We start from the raw sequence: 20,989 nt of genomic DNA, 5'->3' as shown, positions 1-20,989 counted from the left end.
CTTTATACAGATTCCAGTATAACTTAATAGACCTCCCACCATGTGCTCCATATCAACCCCAGGAGCGGGAGTTTCTCCAAGGCAAGGCCAGGGGCCACCCTGCTTCCATCCTTCCCCAGGGGCATTAGATAAAAGCTCAGCTTCCCTGTTCCACCCACCTCCCAGCTGTGTGTCTTTGAGAGCCTAACAGGACAGAGAGCACAGCCTCAAACATTTGGGAGAGATAGGAAGTGAGGGGTCCACTCTGGCCCCCAAAGAATTGAAGCACCCAGGCCCTCTCTGCTGCTTGCTCACCCCCCACCCCACCCCCACCCCCACTGCCAGGGTCAACAGAAGGCATAGCCAGTAACTGTCACCAGGGTCTGCACTGTGCCCAGGGCTGGGGTTGGGCATGAGGTAGGTCTGGCTAGAGGTCTAGAGGGTCTCCTCCCTGGAATGCACCCTCGCCCCCTCCACGGTGGAACTTCTCCACCTGTCAGGTTCTGAACCTCTAGCTCAGGAGAGTGAAGGGGAAGCTGCTGTGGGAACACCTGGTCCAGCAGAGACCAGAAAGCGGTCAGTGCAGAGCTGAAGGGAGGGGAGACAGGCCAAGTGGGGCAGCTAGAGGGAGGCTCACAGCGGAGCTGCAGAGTGGCTGGGCTTCCCTGGGGAAAGCGCTGCCCGGCAGCCTAAGAGACGGTCTGTCCCAGCTTGCACAGGCCCCGGGATTTTCCTACACACGGCCTCTCCATCCCCAGCTGTGAAGTCTAATTCCCTGCTGATTGGTCTGGTGGGGCTAGGTTTGGTTTTAATGAAGGAAGGCCTCCAGTATTGTCCTCAAGAGAACTTGACAGCGACAAGTTATTGAGCACCTACTGCGGCACTTTCCTAGGGGCTGGCTGTGTCCTGGAAAAGACAACAAGGCCTCTGCTCTTGGGGAGGTGGGGGGAAGGGTGCAGGTTTTGTATTTAATTCTCACCACCAGGCAGTGGGGGAGGTATGATTATCCCCATCTGACCCAGAGAGGGGACTGCCCAAGGCCACTGGCCAGGCATGTCAGCCAGGTTTTCTGGCCCTGAGGTGGCGCTCCCCACCCCCACCCCCACCCTGCCCGTCACCCACATTACTTGTCACCTGTGTGTAGGGCTCAGCAAGGCCGGGAGGAGATATGGGCACAGCCCCACCACCACAGGCTCAGACAGGCCCACATCATCAGTGACTTCATTAAGGTCCCAGCAAACTGAGGGGACAGTCCAGACCTGGGATGCAGGTGGCGTCACACCTCACAGGTGCTCTTTCCAGAACAGTCGCTGCCTCTGCCCTAATAAGGGTGCAAAGCATCCAGAAGAACAGGACGGAATCACCGTTCTCTGAATGCAAAGCTCAGTGTCACTGTGACTCCCCCAGGTCACTCAGCTCACAAACGTTGCTGGACATGGGGAAACGGTGATAAGGAGACACACAAGTTCCCTGTGCTGACAAGGTGCTCTGTCCCCATGTAGATGGACAGCTCCTGAGGCCAAGTCACTTCAGACAGTAGTAAGTCCTCAGGAGACAACAAGGCAGCCACCAGATGGAGACGAAGGGGCCATGGAGTCAGGAAACTCGGAGAACTGAGAAGGGAATGGTGAGGGGTGGCCGTGGGCACGGCAGGAAAGTAGTCCCCTTAGAGGGACAGCCTATGAACCACCAGGCCAGGCCAGAGCAGCTGAGTGTCCAGGGGAGGAACGCAACGGGCTTGATTTGTATTCACAGACTGATACAAAGTCGCAGAGGAGTGAGACTAGGGCATTTTTCAGCCATCACTCTGGCCACAGGAGGACAGATACAGGAAGCCACCTGAGAGGTGATTGTCACGTCCAGTGAGACACCATGGTGGCAGGCACAGGTGGGCAGCGATGCAGAAGGGGACAATGGAGGGAAGCCCACCTCCAGGTACCTCCCACCCCCCTGTGCTCACTCTCCTTAGTGACCGAAGTCTGGGACTCGGGTCTCAGGTGCCAGAGAGAGAGAGGCGGGGAAGAGCAGGAAGCAAACAGGAGCTGGCTGGCAGCAATCAGGCCTTGCACCTGACCTCTCTGATAGAGAGAGGTCTCCCGGGACCATGGAGGCAGTGGCTGTGGTGCCATCGAGGTAGCCCATTGGCTCAGCAGGCGTCAGGGCGAGAGTGCAGATAGGGGCCCGTTGGTGAAGCCGCTCCAGGCACTGGGAGGCAGAGCCATGTGGGACGCTGGGGGCTGGGCTGGGCACTGGGCGCATGGGATGCACAGTAGACACTCTGGGTTGTAACACCTGATCCCTTGCAGCACTGAGGTCCAAACACAGGGAAACCAGCCCAGCAATCCCCGCGCATGGCCCCCTCCTCCCTGCTCCACGCAGGGCACTGGGCTCCAGACAGAGTCACACTGCTCCCTGCTCCTGGAGAGCTAGTCTGATGGGGGAGGCAGGTGACTGAGCAGACAGTGACATTGGGGAAGCAGGTGCTGTGGGAGGGGCCCGGACCCTGAGGAACTCGGCAGCGGGGGCGGGTCTGGGGCTGCAGGAAAAGGCTGCTCAGGGGGGCGCCCTCCACTGATCCTTCCAGGTGACAGCAGCGTCTCACGGAGGTTAGCACGTGTGGGGTGCCTACTCTGGGCCAGGCTCTGTGCTTGATGGAAGAACTCACTGACCCTCACAGCAGCTAGAGATGGTAGGTACTGTCTCCCCAACTTCAAGATAAAGAAGGTGAAGTCACAAAGGAGTTCAGAATATTAAAAGGCCCACGTCCCATGGACCAGCGGGTGTCCTAAGCGAGACACGTCCAGTCCTTGTGTGCTGAGCTGCCCCACTTGTCAATGGCACCTCACTGCCCTGCCTCGGTGGTTCCCAGCATGTCAGCCCTGGACCAGCAGCTTCCGCGTTAATGAGAACTGGTTACAGAGCCGACTCCTGGACCCGCCCAGCCCTCCTGAGCCAGAATCTCTGGGCTGGGACCCCAGGATCTGTTTACTACGCCTCCGGGTGGTTCTCACAAGCTCCCTGAGCTTGAGAACCACGGTGCTAACCCAGGGGTCTGGGCCGGGATGCACATTAGAACCACATGGCAACTTCAGGAAAACGCCGATGCCCAGGCCCCACTCGTGCCCTCCCACTCCCCGGGTAGAGCCCCTTTACTCAGTCGTTTCTAAGCTCCCGTGATCTGAGTGCACAGTGAGCCATGAGCCCCTGCCCCACAGCACGGCTTTTTATAGGGATTCCTGCGAGGAGGACAGATGCCATCACCTGCCACAGGACTGGACCCCGATCGAAGGTGCCTTTCCTGACAAGGGGAGTCCTTGCACCCCAGCCCAAACCTTTTAGCTTCAAGGTCCAGACTTGCTTCCCATCCCCCAACAATGCTCCTGATCCAACTTGTATCAGACTGCTCGCTCACGACACGTCGGGTGTTTTTTAAATGATTGGGGGTCTCCAGTGCCAGCATCTTCATTTATCTTCACAAACGTGACCAAGTTCCACCTGTGTGGCTCCCCGAGCAGGCCGGCCTCAGAGATGGTCAGGGACTCTATGAGCGGTCCTCTCTGGGACGCTTGGGGACCCAGCAGGAGGGAGACTGAGGGGACCGGCTGTTGGGGTGCCGCCTCCACGGAGGGGAGCCACACCCTCAGTGGCCCAGCCTGGCCCCCAGCAAGACTAAGAAGTTTGTGCGGGCAGGGGCAGGAGGCCTATGATGGCTTGCAGAGAAGTCTCCTAATGACATTCAGCAAACTCAGGAGTTAGAGTGGGGGACAAAGACGAAGCACTACAAACCCAGTAGCAGGTCGGCAAGGGAAATGGAGCAAGGCCTGCGGACCGCTGGTCAGGGTGTTAGCTCAGGTAACTGCAGAAGTCTGATACGGAGACTGAAGGGAACCGTTGTCCAGACGGAGGAAGAAGAAAGACCCCACCGTGAGACGGCCCGGGGCTGGCAGCTCCCACCCGAAGCGGCAGCGAGCCAGGGAGGGAGGTGACGGCAGCTCCGCGGTTGTGGGCGCCCTTTCCATCCCCTGGAGCAGCGCCGCTGTGGGCAGCCCGGTGTGAGAAGCTGGCCAAGCAGGAGGCCCAAATCGGACAGAGACGGGGTGACACTCCACCATGTCCAGCCGTCTGGGTTCTGCTTAACCAGAGACAACGCATGGTTGATGCATTCATTTACTGAGCACCTACTATGTGCCTGGCACAGTTCTGGGCCCCAAGGTGGGCTCCATCATCATCTCCTTTCCACAGGAGAAACTGAGGCACAACACAAAAAGGCAGAGGGCCTGCCAAAGGTCCCATAAGCAGCAGGGATGGCAGCGGGGGCTCTGACCCCAGCATCTGGACGAGGAACCTGTGCTTCCCCATGTACCAACGAGTTCCCAACGGGTAGGGTGGACGTGGGTACCCTCCTCCCCGCCAGGCCCCTCGGCCTCACAGGCCTGACCCCTGCTGAGAACGAGGCTCCCAGTGTACAGCAGGGAAGTTCGTGAGGCCTGTGCCCGGGCCTGCCCCGAGCCCACCTGCTCCCAGCTCTCTATGTACACACACGCGCTATGGGGACAGAGGCAGGGGCGGGACCAGGCCTGGCCAGTGCTGCAGGCTGGGGGTGATTCCTCTCCCCTCAGCCCCCTTCGTACTGGTCTGGAGTGTGGCTTAGAAGTCTGCCCTCAGCATTAGAGTTCATGGTCACCTCCTGATGGGCACCGGGGAGGCCTGGGAAAGTGGCTCCGGTGGGTCCAGGGATCCCCCGTCAGTCCGTCTGGGGTCAAAGCCCAGTTCGGTCCCTCCAGTGGGCAGGGCAGGGAGAGGAGGGCTGGACATTGGAGGGACATACCGCCAACCAGAAACTATCTTTGGGGTTCTTGGGGGCCTCAGGGAAGACAGCCGAGGCCAGGGGTTCTGTCACTGAAGCCAAGTGCACAGGCCCTGACCTGCAGTAGGAACCCAGAAAACACCTGTGAGGGAAGGGACGGAAGAAGGGAGGAGGGAAAGGGGGCAAGGGGGCACGGGAAGCATAGGCCAGCCTTGGGGGGCCCGGCTTCTCCTCTCACCCTCAGGGCTGAAGGTTCCCCACCCCTCCCCATGCACCACACGGTGGGGGGAACTGGGGACAGAGGGGCCCTTGTGCCGACTGTTACTCTGATTTTAGAAACAAGGAATCAGAGGCCCAGAGAGGCTGAGTGAGCAGCCCTGGATCACACAGCTGGAGGACAAGGGAGCTCATAACAGGTTTCAGAAGCGCCTGTGGGGATGTCAGCAGCCCCACCTCAGAGGGGCTGCTCTGCGTCTGAGAGCCCGTCACAGGCAGAGTGGAAGAAATGAGCTCCCAGGGGCAGCTGCGCGAGGCTGCAGCCGGCTCAGTCCGGGCCCTGCCACTCCCCGGGTACATCCCTGAGGCTTTGTGCCTCGTCGTCCTCGTCCTCGTATGTCGGTGACAACGGTAATGGCACCTGTGCAGAGACGCGAACATGTGAAATGCTCAGGAGCTGCAGAGAGAAGGGCTTCACGGGGACAATGACAGAAGAACCACAGTTAGTCCCGTCTATGTCACGCACACCTTATCTATGTGACAAGGTGACGGTCCCTGACAGTCCATTCTGAAGTCTTCAGTCCAGTCCCCCAAATGCCCCAGCTGGGGTGCAGTGCATATTCATTCATGAGGCAAACATTTCCTGAAGCTGGGGGCTGACCAGTAAGTCCCCCAGATGCTACGTGGGTAGGTGGCCCTGCTGGCAGGTGCCACCCTCTGCCAGCAGAGCAGCCACCCTGGCAAGCACACTTCTCCATTCCAGCAGTTCTGCTCTTTCAACTCGCAGCCTGGCCATTCGCCAGCTGTGTGCTCGGGGCCTCGGTTTCCCCATCTGTAAAATGAGAGGGTAGACTACATCGGAGCTTCGAGGGCACACAATCCCCAGGAGGTCCCTGTGGTTTTAGGAGACGCCATTGACGCTAGCATCCCTCTCGGAGAGTCCCATGGCATTCGCATATTAAGGACTGAAAAATTATGCAATTCCAAAACCTGTTTGACTTTGATTCATTCCATTTTACCCCAAGGCTTGTGACCCCACGGTTCTATACTGCCGCCAACTGCATCAACACCCTAGATAAGACAGGCCATTATGGAAATATGCGCTAAGCATGGCAGAGGAGAGAGGGAAGAATTTATGCAGAGAAAAATACTTAAGCAGGTCTTGACTGACGAGTCGGGACCCCGTGGAAGTAGAACAGGGCAGCACACATGCGGGACAAAGGTCCACACAGGAGTGGCACTGGCCCTGGCTGCACAGGACACAGTGGCTTTGAGACTAGAGGAGAGAGCAGGCCCAGGGGCCACAGGTTGTCCCTTCTTCTAAGGTCAAGGAGAACCTACTAGAATTTTCAAGAGAAGGAACAACGTGATCAGATTTGTGTTTCAAAAATTCTGGTGTCTTCTGAAAGCTGGAGCTTGGAAGAGAGTCAGGGAGACCAGCTGGGGCCGTGGCGTTGGTCCAGGTGAGCGATGGCAAGTGCTGAATGAGAAGTGAGAAAGAGGGAGGAATCAGAAGAGACTCTGGGGTACCTGGAGGAACAATGAGGCCACTTGCCTAGTCAGGGAACAAATTTGGAGGAGAAGATGGCTGTTCAGCTCTGGACATGCTACCCGGAGGCATTAGTCAGGCTAGGCTAGGCTGGGCTGCCGTAACAAGTGAACCCCAAACTTCAGTGGGATAACCCAGGAAAGGTGACTTTCACTGATTCACAAAGCCTGGTGTAGGTCAGGTGCCCTCCTCCATCTTGTAGCTTTGCCGTCTGGAACATGTGGCCTCCAAGGTCACTGTGGCAGAAGAGAGCCCAAGAACCACACAGCATGTTCTGTAGGGCGGACCTGGGAGTGGCTCCTTCGCTCACATCCCATTGGCCAGAGCCCGAGTTCACGGCCTCAACCTACCTACAAGGGAGGCTGGCAAGTGGAGGGACCTGTGATATCTGGCGAGCTCCAGAGGCCTTTGCAATTGGCGACCAGGGGAGTATCAGGGCTTGAGACATAGTTTTGGGCATGATTGTTGAATGATATCACTCAGGAAAAAAAGAGAGAAGGAAGAGGGAAGGATGAGATGAAATGGGTAACTCCAGAAATTCCCCTGAGGTGGTACTTAGGAATTGCCAGAGGATGACTCAAGATTTAGTCCAAATCTGTTTCCAAATATCCGATTGTTTGTTGTCATATAGACAAGACATCCAGATTTTTTCCTGACTTCTCAGTTTCCATATGGTTCCTTGGCATCGCACAGGCAGCCAAAAGCAGCTGGCAAGCGTTTAAGTACCGTGCTGCTCCACATTGCTCTGGAAGGCCAACGGCCTCACAATGATACATTTGTCGGGAGGAGAGGTCTTCAAAGCCTTCAGTTTTAATCAACATTTTGAAAGAGGACTCACAGTATTCTTGCCTTTAAGATTCATTTCAGAAACCAAATTTCTGCTACCAAGCTATTCAACATGAGATCGATTTTTTTATTTAAATGCTTTCCACATGTAAAAATTTTTTCACAAATAAAGTTTTGGTTGAAAATCATGGTTTGGGGGATTTCAGCTTGGAGGTTAATTCAAACTCACTGTTTTCTCTGGAAAGGGCTACTGCCTTTCTCCAGACTGACAAAGAAGCTTGGGGTGGTTCTGCAAAATGGACCTGCAAGGCCCTTTCCTGAGGACAGTGTCTCCACGCTGAGATTATAAGGGTCACGACACGGACTGTGTCAGTTTTTGTCCTCCACTTATCCTCAGGGCTCAGCACGGTGTTGAGCACACAGTAGGCACTTAACAAGTATTGGGTGAATGGCTGGATGGATGGATGGATGGATGGATGGATGGATGGATGGATGGACAGATGGATGGATGGATGGATGATGGATGGACAGATGGATGGATGGATAGGTGGGTGAATGGATGGATGGATGGATGGATGATGGATGGGTTGATGGATGGGTGGATGGATGGATGGACAGATGGATGGATGGATGGATGATGGATGGACAGATGGATGGATGGATAGGTTGGTGAATGGATGGATGGATGGGTGGATGATGGATGGATGGGTGGGTGGGTGGATGGATGGATGGATGGATGGACAGATGGATGGATGGATGGATGATGGATGGACAGATGGATGGATAGATGGGTGGGTGATGGATGGATGGGTGGGTGGGTGGATGGATGGATGGATGGATGGACAGATGGATGGATGGAGGATGGATGGACAGATGGATGGATGGATAGGTGGGTGGGTGGATGGATGGATGGATGGACAGATGGATGGATGGAGGATGGATGGACAGATGGATGGATGGGTGGATGGATGGATGATGGATCTGCTGCATTGAAAACTCCTAGAAATTCAGACTTCTAAATTACAATTGCTGAAGTGAACAGCAAGTTGGTAGAAGTGACAGAGCACTGGACTGGGAGTCAGGAGTACCAGGTTCAAGTGTCAGAGCTCCACTGATTGAGCTTTGAGAGCTTGGGAAAATCCCTTTCCCCGTGGGTGATGCCAGGCTTCTCCTCTGCTAAGTGAGGTCTCATCCACCTGGCTAATCTTCATAGCCTCATATCCAGCCCTTCCCCCATCCATTTGCCCACAATACTGCCAGTTGGAAATGCATTTCAGGGAGGCAGAACTTCCACTACAGCCAAGTGAAGAGGCTGGCCAATCCTCTCTCCAAAAATCAATTATAAAACTGCACAAATTGATAAAAACAACCATTTCCACACTCTGGAAATCACCCAAGAGCAGGCAACAATCTGAGAAGTGTTTATGCTTGAACACTGCTGAACTTTAGGTAGAAACGGTGGGAGTCTGCAGCATTTTGGCCCAGGGCGGCTCCCACACCAGCTGGGTACACTAAGAGATTCTGCAGGGGGGGGGCAGGCCATGAGGCCCAGCAGCTGCAGTGCCACACGTGAAGGGGGGTCACACAGACGGAACAGTGAGTGACATCTACGTCTAGTGGCACTGTCATAGCAATGATTGGCTTGAGGACTGTGTGGAATGGCTAAGGCTGTGTCCCTCTGGGAAAGGCCTGAGCCAGCCACAGGCTCCTAACTGACGCTAGGGCCATGTGTATGCACATAGGAAACATGAAAAGTAAAAGCCAGGCAGACTTGAAAATGCCTAAATTCTGAATGTGATCCTCTACCCACACACAGGTCTTTGACAGAGGACAGAAGGCTTACTAGCTCAAGGTGCTTAAGAACGATCTCTAATACTGGCTGACCTCTAAGCTAGGCATGTACAGGGGCACAAAAGCCACACTTAAAAATAAAAATTAGAAATTAAAAAAAAATAGCATCAGCAGCCACATACAGCAAGGGAGGCAGATTGCACAGCTTCAGACCAGGTAATTATTAAACAAAAAAAACATATGAACAAGCCAAAAATATCAACAACTTTCTGGAGGAAATCAAAATCCAGAGCTGATACAGCATATAATCTAAGATGTCCAGTTTTCAACAACAAAAAAAAATTATGAGAAATGCAAAGAAACTGGAAAATATGACCCATACTTTGAGGTGTAGGGGTCGGGGGAAGGGAAAGCAGCCTTTGAAGATCCTAGAATTTGCATTTGGTAGAATTTGAAGGAGCTATTGTAAATCCGATCAAAGAATTAAAGGAAAGCATGATAATAATAAATCAACAAATAGAAAGTTTCAGTAAGGTAGAAGAAATAATATAAAAACACCAAATGGAAATTCTGGAGGTGAAAAATACAATAATGAGGAAAGTTCACAGATGAGCTTCAATGGCAGATTTAAGATAGCAGAAAAATCCATTAGCTTAAACACAAAGTAATGAAAAATATCTAATATGAATAACAGAGAGAAAAAAGAACAGCACCTCAGAGAATCACAGAACAACATCAAGTACAACATCCTACGTGCAACGTGAGTCCCAGAAAACAGGAGAGAGCGAAAGGGGCTGCAAAAACACTTGAGGAGTAATGTCCAAAAAATTTCCAAGATTGATGAATAACTTTAAACATCCAAGAAACTCAACAAGTCCCAAGCAGGTTAAATACAAAGAGATATACACCTAGACATATCATAGTCAACCTGTTGAAAGATAAAGAGAAAATCACGAAAGAAGAGAAAAGAAACTCCTCATGCACTGAGGAACAATATGATTAACAGTTGGCTTTTCATTGGTGGGGCGAGGCGGGAGAGAGGACAGTGGAATGACATACTGGAAGGGCCAAAAGAGAACAACCGTGAACCAACAATTCCATATCCAGCAAAACTATCCTCCAAAAATAAAGGTGAAATAAAGACATTCCCAGATAACAAAGATAGAACCCACTGCTCACAGACGTACCTTACAAGAAATATTTAAAAGCAATTCTTGCAGGTTGAAAGGAAATTATACCAGACAGTGACGTCAATCCACAAGAAGAAATGAAAAGCACCAGAAGTGGTAAATACAAAGGTTAATATAAAATACTCCATAAATACTCTCTTAAATTCTTTAAAAGACATAAGCAATAATTATAACATTGTACTGTTGAGTTTGTAATATAAAAAGATATATATGACAATCATAGCACAAAGGAGGAAGGAATGAAGTCGGAACCGTTTCCACACCTGATTGAAAGTGAGCTAGTATTAATCTGAAGTAGATTGTGAGACATTAAAATGTATTTTGTAGTCCCTACAAATTACCCTCTAAGAAAATAATTCAAAATGTATGGTTGTTAAAAAAAGAATTAAAATGGGACATTAAAAATATTTATTTAACACAAAAGAAGGAAGTAAAGGAGGAACAGAGAAGCCAAACCACCAAAAAAAAGAAAGAAAGAAAGAAAGAAAGAAAGAAAGAAAGAAAGAAAGAAAGAAAGAAAGAAAGACAAAACAACCAACCAAAAAAAAACCAAAAAACCCACAGGAGAAATAGAGAAAACTGCAAAATGGTTAATGTAATGAAATATAAAGTACAGTAAATGTGAATAGACTAAGTATCTCAATCAAAAAGCAGAGGTTTTCAGACAGGATAAATAAGCAAGATACAAATATATACTATCCACAAGAGACATAACTTAGATTCAAAGACATAAATAAGTTGGAAGTAAAAGGATAGGACAAAGATACACCATAAAAATAATAACCATAAGAAAGCTGGGAGTGATTATTTTAATATCAAACAAAATAAACTCCCAGACAAGAAATATTACTAAACACTAAGAGGGACATTTCATGATGATAAAAGGGTCAATCAATCTCCAGAAGATATAAAAATTATAAATACATTACCCTGCACAAGAGAGCCTCAAAATACATGAAACAAAAACTAACAGAATTGAAGGGACAAATAGACAATTCAACAATAACAGCTGGAGATGTCAATATCCCACTCTCAATACTACAACAACTAAATTTTTAAAATCCGCAAGGATATAGAAGATTTTAATACATTATTGACCAATACAACCTAACTGAACCAGGGATTTCAGGACACACACTCTTCCCAAGCAAACATGGAACATTTTCCAAAATATACCATGTGCTAGGCCATAAAATGAGCCTCAATAAATGTAAAAAGACTAAAATCACATAAAGTGTGATTTCTGACCACAAAGGAATTAAATAAGATAGTAACAACAGAAAGAAATCTGTGAAAACGCAAAACATTTCAAAACTGTAAACATACTTCTAAATAACTCAAAAGTCAAAGAAGAAATCACAAGAGAATTAGAAAACATTTTTAAATGGATGGAAAATCTCCAAAATGCATGGCGCACTGCTTTAGCAACTTCAAGTGCCTAGGGGGGAGACAAGGCCTTAAATAGCTCAAGCTTCTACCTAAATAGGCTAGACAAAGAAGTGCAAGTGAAACCAAAAGCAAGAAGAAGAAAGGAAATAGGAAAGATTAGAACAAAAATCAATGAAATAGAAAACAGAAAAGCAGTAGAGAAAATCAATGAAACCAAAAGCTGGTTCTTAAAAAGGTAACAAAATTGGGCCGGCCCGGTGGCTCAGGCGGTTAGAGCTCCGTGCTCCTAACTCCGAAGGCTGCCAGTTCGATTCCCACATGGGCCAGTGGGCTCTCAACCACAAGGTTGCCAGTTCAATTCCTCGAGTCCCGCAAGGGATGGTGGGCAGCGCCCCCTGCAACTAAGATTGAACACAGCACCTTGAGCTGAGCTGCCTCCCGGATGGCTCAGTTGGTTGGAGCGCATCCTCTCCACCACAAGGTTGCCGGTTCGACTCCCGCAAGGGACGGTGGGCTTCTCCCCCTGCAACTAGAAACGGCAACTGGACCTGGAGCTGAGCTGCGCCCTCCACAACTAAGATTGAAAGGACAACAACTTGACTTGGAAAAAAAGGCCTGGAAGTACACACTGTTCCCCAATAAAGTCCTGTTCCCCTTCCCCAATAAAATCTAAAAAAAAAAAAATAACAAAATTGAAAAACTTTCAGCTAGACAGACAAAGAATAAAAAAAGACACAAATTACTGAAATCAAGCATGAAAAAGGGGGCATCATTACCAATCATATAGAAATGAAATGGATTATAAAAGAATATGTAACAACTTAATGCCAAATTAGACAATTTAGATAAACGGACACACTCCTAAAAATACACAAATTACCAAAACTGACTCAAGATGAAATATAAAATCGGAACAGACCTGCAACACAGACCCTGAGTTAATAATTAAAAATCTTCCCACAAGAAAAGCCCAGACCTGCATGGCTTCACAGGTGAATTTTACCAAATACTTAAAGAAGAGATAATACCAATCCTTCCAAACTCTTTCAGAAAATAGAGGAGGCGGGAACACTTCCCAAGTCATTTATTCCTCAGTTTATCCCTCCTTAAATTGATACAAAAATCCTTAATAAAATACCAGCAAACCGAATCCAGCAGCATGTAAAGGATTCCACCCCATGCCCCAGTGGGATACATCCTAGGAATCAAGGTTAGTTTAACATCCAAACATCAATTAATGCAATATAGCATATTAATAGAACAAAAGGGGGGACATCACATGATTATCTCACAGAAGAAGCATTTGAAAACAATTCAGTACTCACTGATGTTTAAAAAAAAGTCTCAAAAAACTAGAAATAGAAAAAGAACCTCCTCAGCCTGATAAAGGACATCCACAAAAATCCACAGCTCCCATCACACTTAATGGTGAAAGAAAAACAATGCTTTTCCGTCTAAGATCAGGAAAAAGGCAAGGATGGCAACTCTTACCATGTTTATTCTACATTTTACTGGAGGTTCTAACCAGAGCAAAAGGTCAAAGTAAATAATCAAAAGAATCCAGATTCAACATGAAGACGTTAAACTACCTTTATTCACAGATGACATAATCCTTTAAGTGGAAAATCCCTAGAGATCCATAAAAACACTAATAGAAATAATAAACAAGTTTAGCAAGGCTGCACAATCCTAGATCAATATACAAAAATCAGCTGCATTTCTATTGTATATACTAGCAATAAACAATCCAAAAACGAAATTAAGAAAACAATCTCATTCACAATAGAATCAAAAGGAATAAAATGCTTAGGAATAAATTTAACAAAAGAAGTGCAAGACCTATACTGAAATCTACCAAACATCACTGAGAGAAATTAAAGATGCTCTAAATAAATGGAGAAACGTCCCATGTTCATGGGTTGGAAGACTCAGTATTATCACGATGACAATCCCCCACAGATGGGTATATAAATCCAATGCAATCCTCATCAAAATCTCATTAGGTGTTTTTGTGGTAATTAGTAAGCTAATGCTGAACTGTATATAGAAATGCAAAAGACCTAGAATTAGTAGGACAACTTTTAAAAAGAACAAAGATGGGAGAGTTATACTCCTGATTTTGAACTTACTATTATATTAAGCCTCAGTAATTACAACAGCGGATCATTCGTGGAAGGATCGATGTTTAGATCAACGGAGCAGAACTGAGAGTCCAGAAGTAAACCCTTGCATCTGTGGGTAACTGATTTTTGACAAAGGTGCCAAGACAATTCAATTGGGGAAAGGATAGACTTGTACCCAGAATATATAAAGAACTCTTTCAAACTTAAGGAGAAGACCAAAATACTAAAGCAAGCAATGTCAACAAGGGCAAAATACTCGAATAGACATTGCACCAAAGAATATATGCAAATGGCTAATAAGCAACTAAAAAGACGTACAACGTCGTTGGTCATCAGGGAAATGCAAATTAAAACCACAATGAACTACCACTGCACACCCACTGAAAAAGGCAGATATGGAAGCTACAGAGAAACTAGAATGGTGAACATTGTTGGTGGGAATGTACAAGGGCACGGCCACTTTGGGGGAAAGTTGAGAGTTTCCTAAAAAGTTAGCGTGAACTTTGCAGAACACGTGCAACGTCTCAAAGCCTTACCGCCCTCATCTGCAAAATGGGGGTGAGGATAACAGTGTCCACCCCAGTGGGATGTGCAAGCAATTCTGCTCCTCAGGACCCGCCCCAGAGAAATGAAGCACCCAGTCACGTGTGAATGTGTGACTGTGACGGCTCACAGCAGCTTCACTCCTAAGAGCCCGGAAGGGACCCATACATGTGGCAGGTGTGACGGGGAAGCGCCATTTATCGTCAGAAGGAATGAAGGGCTCACGCACACTACAACACGGAGAAACGTCGAGAACATCTGCCGAGGGAAAGGCAGCCAGGTCACAACGCTGCGGACCATGACTCCATTTGCTTACAAAGTGCACAGCAGGCAAATGTATAGAACGGCAAGCAGGCCAGCGGGTGCCTGGGGCTGGGGGGCGGGGACGGGGACCGGTTGCAAAGGGCCACAGGCTGGGGTGGTGGACATGACCTACCGCTGGACCGAGGGCGGCTGCACAAATCTGCAAATGTGCTAAAAAGTCATGAACGGAGCACTTAGAATGGGTGGGTTATGTGGGGTGTAAATTGTGCTCCGATAAAGCTGTTTTAAAAAAAGAAAGAAATGTGCTTCGGGCTTTCATCGGTCACCCGCTGGCCTCCTGTTCCCTGAGTGCTCACCCTGGGTCGCCTCCGCGAGCTGCTGGGCGGACGAGGGGGAACAATAGTTCCAGAGGCCAACAATCAGCCAAAGGCCACTGCGTGGCGCTGCTTTGCTTACTTCACTCTCCTGTGAGGTGGCCTTGGCTGTGGTCACCCCATTTAACAGATGGGCACGCTCCCAGAGGGGGTGTGTTGACACCTGTACCCAGGGAACTGTCAGAGCCAAGGAGTGCCCAGCCCACACTCCTGAGCCTCACCCCGCCTCCCTGGTCCAGAGCTCGGCTCACACTCCCTGGTCCACTCCCGCTCATCACCACAGAGCCAGCCTCTAAGCCTCCCCCGGGAGCTGCTTCCCTGTCCCCAGTTCCCATCCATGCCCTCAGGTCCTCATCCCCTGGAGCCCAAGGTGCCACTCTGAGGGGCGCGCCTTTTTGCCTTGCCCTGATTATTGGGGTGCCTGTCCTCTCTACCCCACCTGACCTTGAGGGCCGGTCTGGAGGTCTATGAGCTGACCTGTGTCCCCCAAAAAGATGTGGCCAAGTCCTCACCCCCAGAACCTGTGAATGACCTTTGGGAATAGGGTCTTCGCCAATGGAATGAGTTATGGATCTTGAAATGAGATTATCCTGGATTGAGGGTAGGCCCTACATCCAATGACCAATCTCCTTATCGAAGACAGAGAAGAGGAAGACACAGCAGGGAAGGCCTGTGAAGGAGGAGGCAGAGACTGGGGGACGTGCCTACAAGCCGAGGAACAGCGGGGAGTCAGGAGAGAGGCGGTGAGCAGACCTCCCCAAGAGCCTGCAAAGGCACCAACCTGCTGACAGGACACCTGCGCTGTGGACGTCCAGTCTCCTGAACAGTGAGAATGTACCTTCCTGTTGTTTTAAGGCACTCGGTTTTGGTAATTTGTCAGGGCAACCACCGGGGACTCACACAGGCTGCGTGCCCAATTTGTGCCTGTGCCGCCAGCCCCACCGCAGGCCTGGCCCTGGACGGATGCACCAGAAGCAGGTGTGAGTCAGAACCTCACTGTCACTCTGGAGGTCCCTACCTGAGACGGTCCCAGCTGTCGGAGGGGTGGTGTTCTTTTCTAAGAAACCTGCAGGACTGTTTCTGCCCTTCGTCAGCTGCCCTCTCTTTCCTGCAAGCACCTCACCATTTCTAGAACGAGGCTCCTGTCAGCACAGAAACCCGCACAGGAGACAGGCCACTCAGAATGGGTCCCTGAGAACAGAAACCGAGATGTCACGGCAGATGGGGGGCGGGGGGTGGGCTTTCAGTCCCTTCTCGAGCACCCCTGAGGCCTTCACCACATCAGACTGTCGTTCCTGGGAGCCCTGCCTCGTCCTCATCTTGCCAGTTCCCTGTCCCTCTGTCACATGTCCTCTAAGACCACCAGGCTCTCCTTCGTCACTTGGTTGTGACCCAGGCAGCTCACTGGCTTCAGTGGCAGGGCTTCGCCCAACTCTGCACCCTCGCCAAGAGTCATAGCTTCCGTGTGCCATGGGTATGACGCTGGAGGAAGTCAGCAGATCCAGACACGAGGACACTGGCCGAGCCCAACTGGACAGGTGGGGCAGAACCCCATGTTTAGACACCAGGGTGGTGGTTAGGGACCAACTTGTAAGTGGCCCGTTGTGCTAGATTCCTACGGCAGCCAGAACAAATGACCACATACTTGGTACCTTAGAACAACACAAATTTATTCTCTCACAGTTCTGGAAGCCAGAAGTCCAAAGTCAAGATGTGGGCGGCGCCGGTTCCTTCTGGGGGCTGCAGGGGGAAGCCATGTCCCTGCCTTTCCAGCTTCTAGAGGCGCCTGCAATTGTGGGCTCAGGGCCCCTTCCTCCATCCTCACAGCCAGCATCTTCCGGTCTCTCTCTCTGACCTCTGCTTTCCCCATCACTGTCCTCCTCTTGCCTCCTGCTTCCCTCTCCTAAGGACCCCTGTGATTACACTGGGCCACCTGGGTAATCCAGGATAATCTCTCCACCCCACGACCCCGAGCTTTTCCACATCTGTGGAGTCCCTTTTGCCATATGAGGCGACACATCCGTGGATTAGAGGGTGGCATCCTTTGGGCCATTATTCAGCTCCACACGGCCTCCTTTACCTCCCGCACCCAGCTTCCCTCCCCTGCTCTCCCACGTCTGCCAGGACTCCCCTCCCTCCTCTGGCCAACCCCCTCACACATACCCTGCCACCCTGTGCCCTGCTCGGGGACCTGCTAGTCCATGTGGAGAACTGAGTGATTCCAACTGTCACTCAGTCTCCTTCTCATTGGTGACCGTGAGGAAGTCACTGAACACCCCAGACTCTACCCCGTCCTCTCAACCACGAGTCTCACACTCCCTGCCGTGTCCACTGCGTAGGAAGAAAACTGTCCTCTACTCAGCCCCTTCTTAAGCCCCCCGACCCCCGCCAAGCAGTCAGGGTCCGGGCTGGGGGCTGGGCCACATGGACATGTGGGAGAAGAAGGGGCAGGACATCAAAAAGCCACTCAAGTCTGCCTGTGGCTTCTGCTCTACAGGCAGTGGGTGGGCGAATGGCTCACGACTTGGCTTCTGCGTGGCCACTCTGTTTCTCCAGGGCTGGTGAGTCCAAGACTTAGATTTAAGAGGAAGGTGGTCCTTTGGGGGCCTTGAATCCGAGACACGTGCACCCACCCAGCACTCAGGGGACCCCACATTCTGGCGTTAGGCATTTGTATCACAACACAGTCGGCTCAGCTCCCTCAGGCACCCCAAAGAAGAGGAGAAGGGCTTGGCAAGGCCCAAGTCATGTATTTCTGGGTCCCTAACTATTCAATACCATCAAAACCCAACTACTGCTACTCCTGATTCCTCCCCAGTGGGCTGATGTGGGACTGAATGAGACGGAGGGAGCCTTATACGGGGTAAAAAACAAAGTGCAAAGCCGTAATGGACCAAGCGTCCATCGATGGATAAGTGGATAAACACAGTGTGGTCCATCCATACTCTGACCCTACGACACCAGGGGTGAACCTGGAGGACACTGTGCTCAGCAAGATAAGCCAGTCACAAAGGGACAAGCACCGTACGATGCCACTTCTATGAGGTCCCTAGAGGAGTCAGATTCAGAGACAGAAACTGTAATTGTGGGAGCCGGGGGCTGGGTGAAGGGGAATGGGGCGTCACAGTTCAGTGGAGAGAGAGTTCCAGTTTTGCAGCATGAAGAGTTCCAGAGATGGAGGGTGGGGATGGCTGTGAGTTGCTGAATTGCGAATACTTAGTGCTTCTGAAGTGTCCACTTAAAATGGTTAAGATGATAAATTTTGTTATGTGTATTTAACCACAAAGTTTTAGAAAAGCATCTGGATTACCACCACCACCACCTTCATCTTCCTTTATCCCCATCCTGGGCTCAGGCGGGGAGGGCTAACAGTTTCCACCCTCACGCTGCCTCCGGTCCAGTGGGGCCGTCTGCCTGGAGCCGCCATGAGATCAAGGCTTTGTGGGAAATTGTGCCTGATCGATTAGTGATGTCTGCCAGGGGCAGAGCAAGTGTTGGCGGCTGGGCAGCTTGCTTATCGGTCCTGGTTTAAGGCGTTGGGCCACCCACGGTTACTTAACTTTAATAGGAGGATTGGGAGTCACACGCTGACAGGTGGAATTTCAAGCATGTGGATAACGAGAGGAGCCCTTTGGGGAGGGATATGAGAAGGGAGAGGGGCTTTCACGGAGCCCCTCGAGAAACTACAAGAGCGATTCCCAAGTCCACGTGGGGTCAGGTCTGCAGTGGAACCTTCCACCCTCCTGCAGGACGTCTGGCATTCGGTGCAAAGTTGGAGGTGATTTTCCCTGTTTTTCAAATCAATGAAGTCAAATAATGTTTGAACAGAGGGAAGGGCTGCAGGACTGTCCGGCAGGTCAACTTCAGTCGTCACTGGAGATGCTGTAGGTTAGAGCGCCAAGAGGTGACTGACCATATGATGGAAACACATTTGTACTAAAAATGTTTTAAAAGCCCTTGTCTTGATTTATATCCCAAAGAAAATATCACAAAGGAGAATGAGTTTTCACCTCAAGTAGCACTTATGCCAGATCTAACTGAATTAACTCTTGTGAACGGGTGGTTTTGCTCTGAGCCTGTGATAAGAACATTAATGAGCATGGAGAGGGTGTTTTATCCTCTGCACAGCACACGTCTTCTGCGGCGTGCTGGAGATCAGCAGGGAACAGGTGGGGGAGGGGGGCTGAGGGCAGGAGTTGCCAGTGGCTGATCACATTTGGTAAAATCGGCTAATTTCAAACACATGAAAAAAACTCATTTCATGGTGCTCTAAGAGGCCTGGCGACCAACGGGCTAGAAGCCGGGTCTCCCGCTCTGTTATGGACCGAGTTATGCCCCCTCCCCCAAAATTCATATGCTCGAGCCCTAACCCCCAGGGGGAGGTATTTGGAGGTGGGGCCTTTGGGAGTCCTTAGGTTACATGCAGTCCTGAGAGTGGGCCCCACAATGGCATCTGTGCCCTTAGAAGGAGAGGAAGAGACACCAGAGAGCCCTCTCTCTGCCATGTGAGGACACAGCAAGAAGGTGGCCACCTACAAAGCCAGGAAGAGAGGCCTCCCCGGACACTAAAACTGCCGGCACCTTGATCTCGTGCTTCCAGCCTCCAGAACTGTGAGGAATAAACGCCAGTTGTTTAAGTCCCTTGGCCTGTGGTGTTTTGTTACGGCGGCCAAGCTAAGACACCCTCTTTCCTCGGAAGTTTGAGTCTGGGGTCTTGCTCAGCCTGGTTGAGACGCCTAGAGGTGAGGTCCAGTCTCCGGCCTGCACTGCCGCTCGCTGACCATGGGTGGCCTTGGGACACGTGCCCTCTCGAATGAAGAGCACTTCCCCCCTCTGGTTTGCCCACCAAAAGCTGGAAGTCTATGGGTAAAGGAAGAGATTCGCCAGACACCAGGCTACTCACAGCTCCCACCACTGCTCTCCCGCCATCCCTCGTCCTGCCTAGTGTTTAGGTGACTCCTCTGCGTACATTTCCCTGCCCCCCTGCCCTGGTTAATTCCTTCCTACTCACCTTTTTCAAGTGCTCACTCAATATCGCCTCCTCCAAGATGCCTGCCCTGACCACGCACACCTTCAGGAGGGTGGTGATGCCCCGTCTTCCCACGCAGGGGCCATCCCTCGGCATCGTCACTGTCACTGTGCACATCACTTCTCCCGCAGGTCCTCTAAGCTGTCCGGGCCGGAATCTGAGACTTATCCCTTTCATGTCGCAGCATCCAACACAGAAAAGCCTCAAAAGATGCTTATGGACCTGATTTCATTATGGGCTCGCCCGTCACCACCTGCAAACTCAGCCCTATCACAGGCTCCGGGACAGGTGGAAACAGACCCCACCTCAAACCTGGAAGGGTCTGAGGAGCCGAATCCACGCCGGGCGGCTTGTGTTTAGCCCAGAGCCCAGCCTCTAGTTCACAGGTCCTACTACCATGACTTTGCAAAACAAGTCCCTACTCCACAGCTGCCCCAACACAGGTACGGAAGTCCAGCTGTACCCCTGGATGCCAGCCCTAAAATCACTGCCAGCACCAATTCTGGGCTGAGGCCGATGCGAAGCCCATGTCCAGCTCCTTCGGTCTTGAGGTACAAGCATCACTGCCCCATTTCACAGAAGAAGAATCTGAGGCTCCTGGAGGGATCTGCCCAGGCCCCCGTATTAGCAGGTGGCAGAGCTGGGATTGGATCCCACATCTGTCTGACTCCAAAGCAGGAGGATCTTACCCAGTGTCTGGATCACCACCAAGGTTGCTGGGTAAGTGGCAAGAAGGGACTGGGACAGCCAGAAAGAGCCATTGTCCATTTTTCTGGAACTGAGGTCCCAGGACCAGCCCTCCCTGCAGAAGTGCTCAATCATTCACAAAGCAGTGAGCTTTCCTTTTTTTCCTCTCTTGACATTATTCTTTATGTTGACACTTTTAATTGCAAGTGACGGCATCCCCGGCTGCCTGCACAGCAGGGGCAAAGGCACGGAGGCGTGAACT

The 20,989-nt window shown here is 50.7% G+C and overlaps 1 protein-coding gene across 1 annotated transcript in view; it reads right to left on the bottom strand.

Moving 5' to 3' along the window:
- SORCS2 (sortilin related VPS10 domain containing receptor 2) overlaps positions 1-20,989 on the bottom strand; it is a 426,038-nt gene that overhangs the window by 388,360 nt on the left and 16,689 nt on the right. The window lies entirely within an intron of this gene.

The sequence above is a fragment of the Rhinolophus sinicus genome, chromosome 1, assembly GCF_057876585.1.
Source record: "Rhinolophus sinicus isolate RSI-liver-muscle chromosome 1, RSI-T2T, whole genome shotgun sequence".
Lineage (NCBI taxonomy): Eukaryota > Metazoa > Chordata > Mammalia > Chiroptera > Rhinolophidae > Rhinolophus > Rhinolophus sinicus.
The sequence above is the reverse complement of the archived record's forward strand: the minus strand, read 5'-3'. Positions and strand labels throughout refer to the sequence as shown.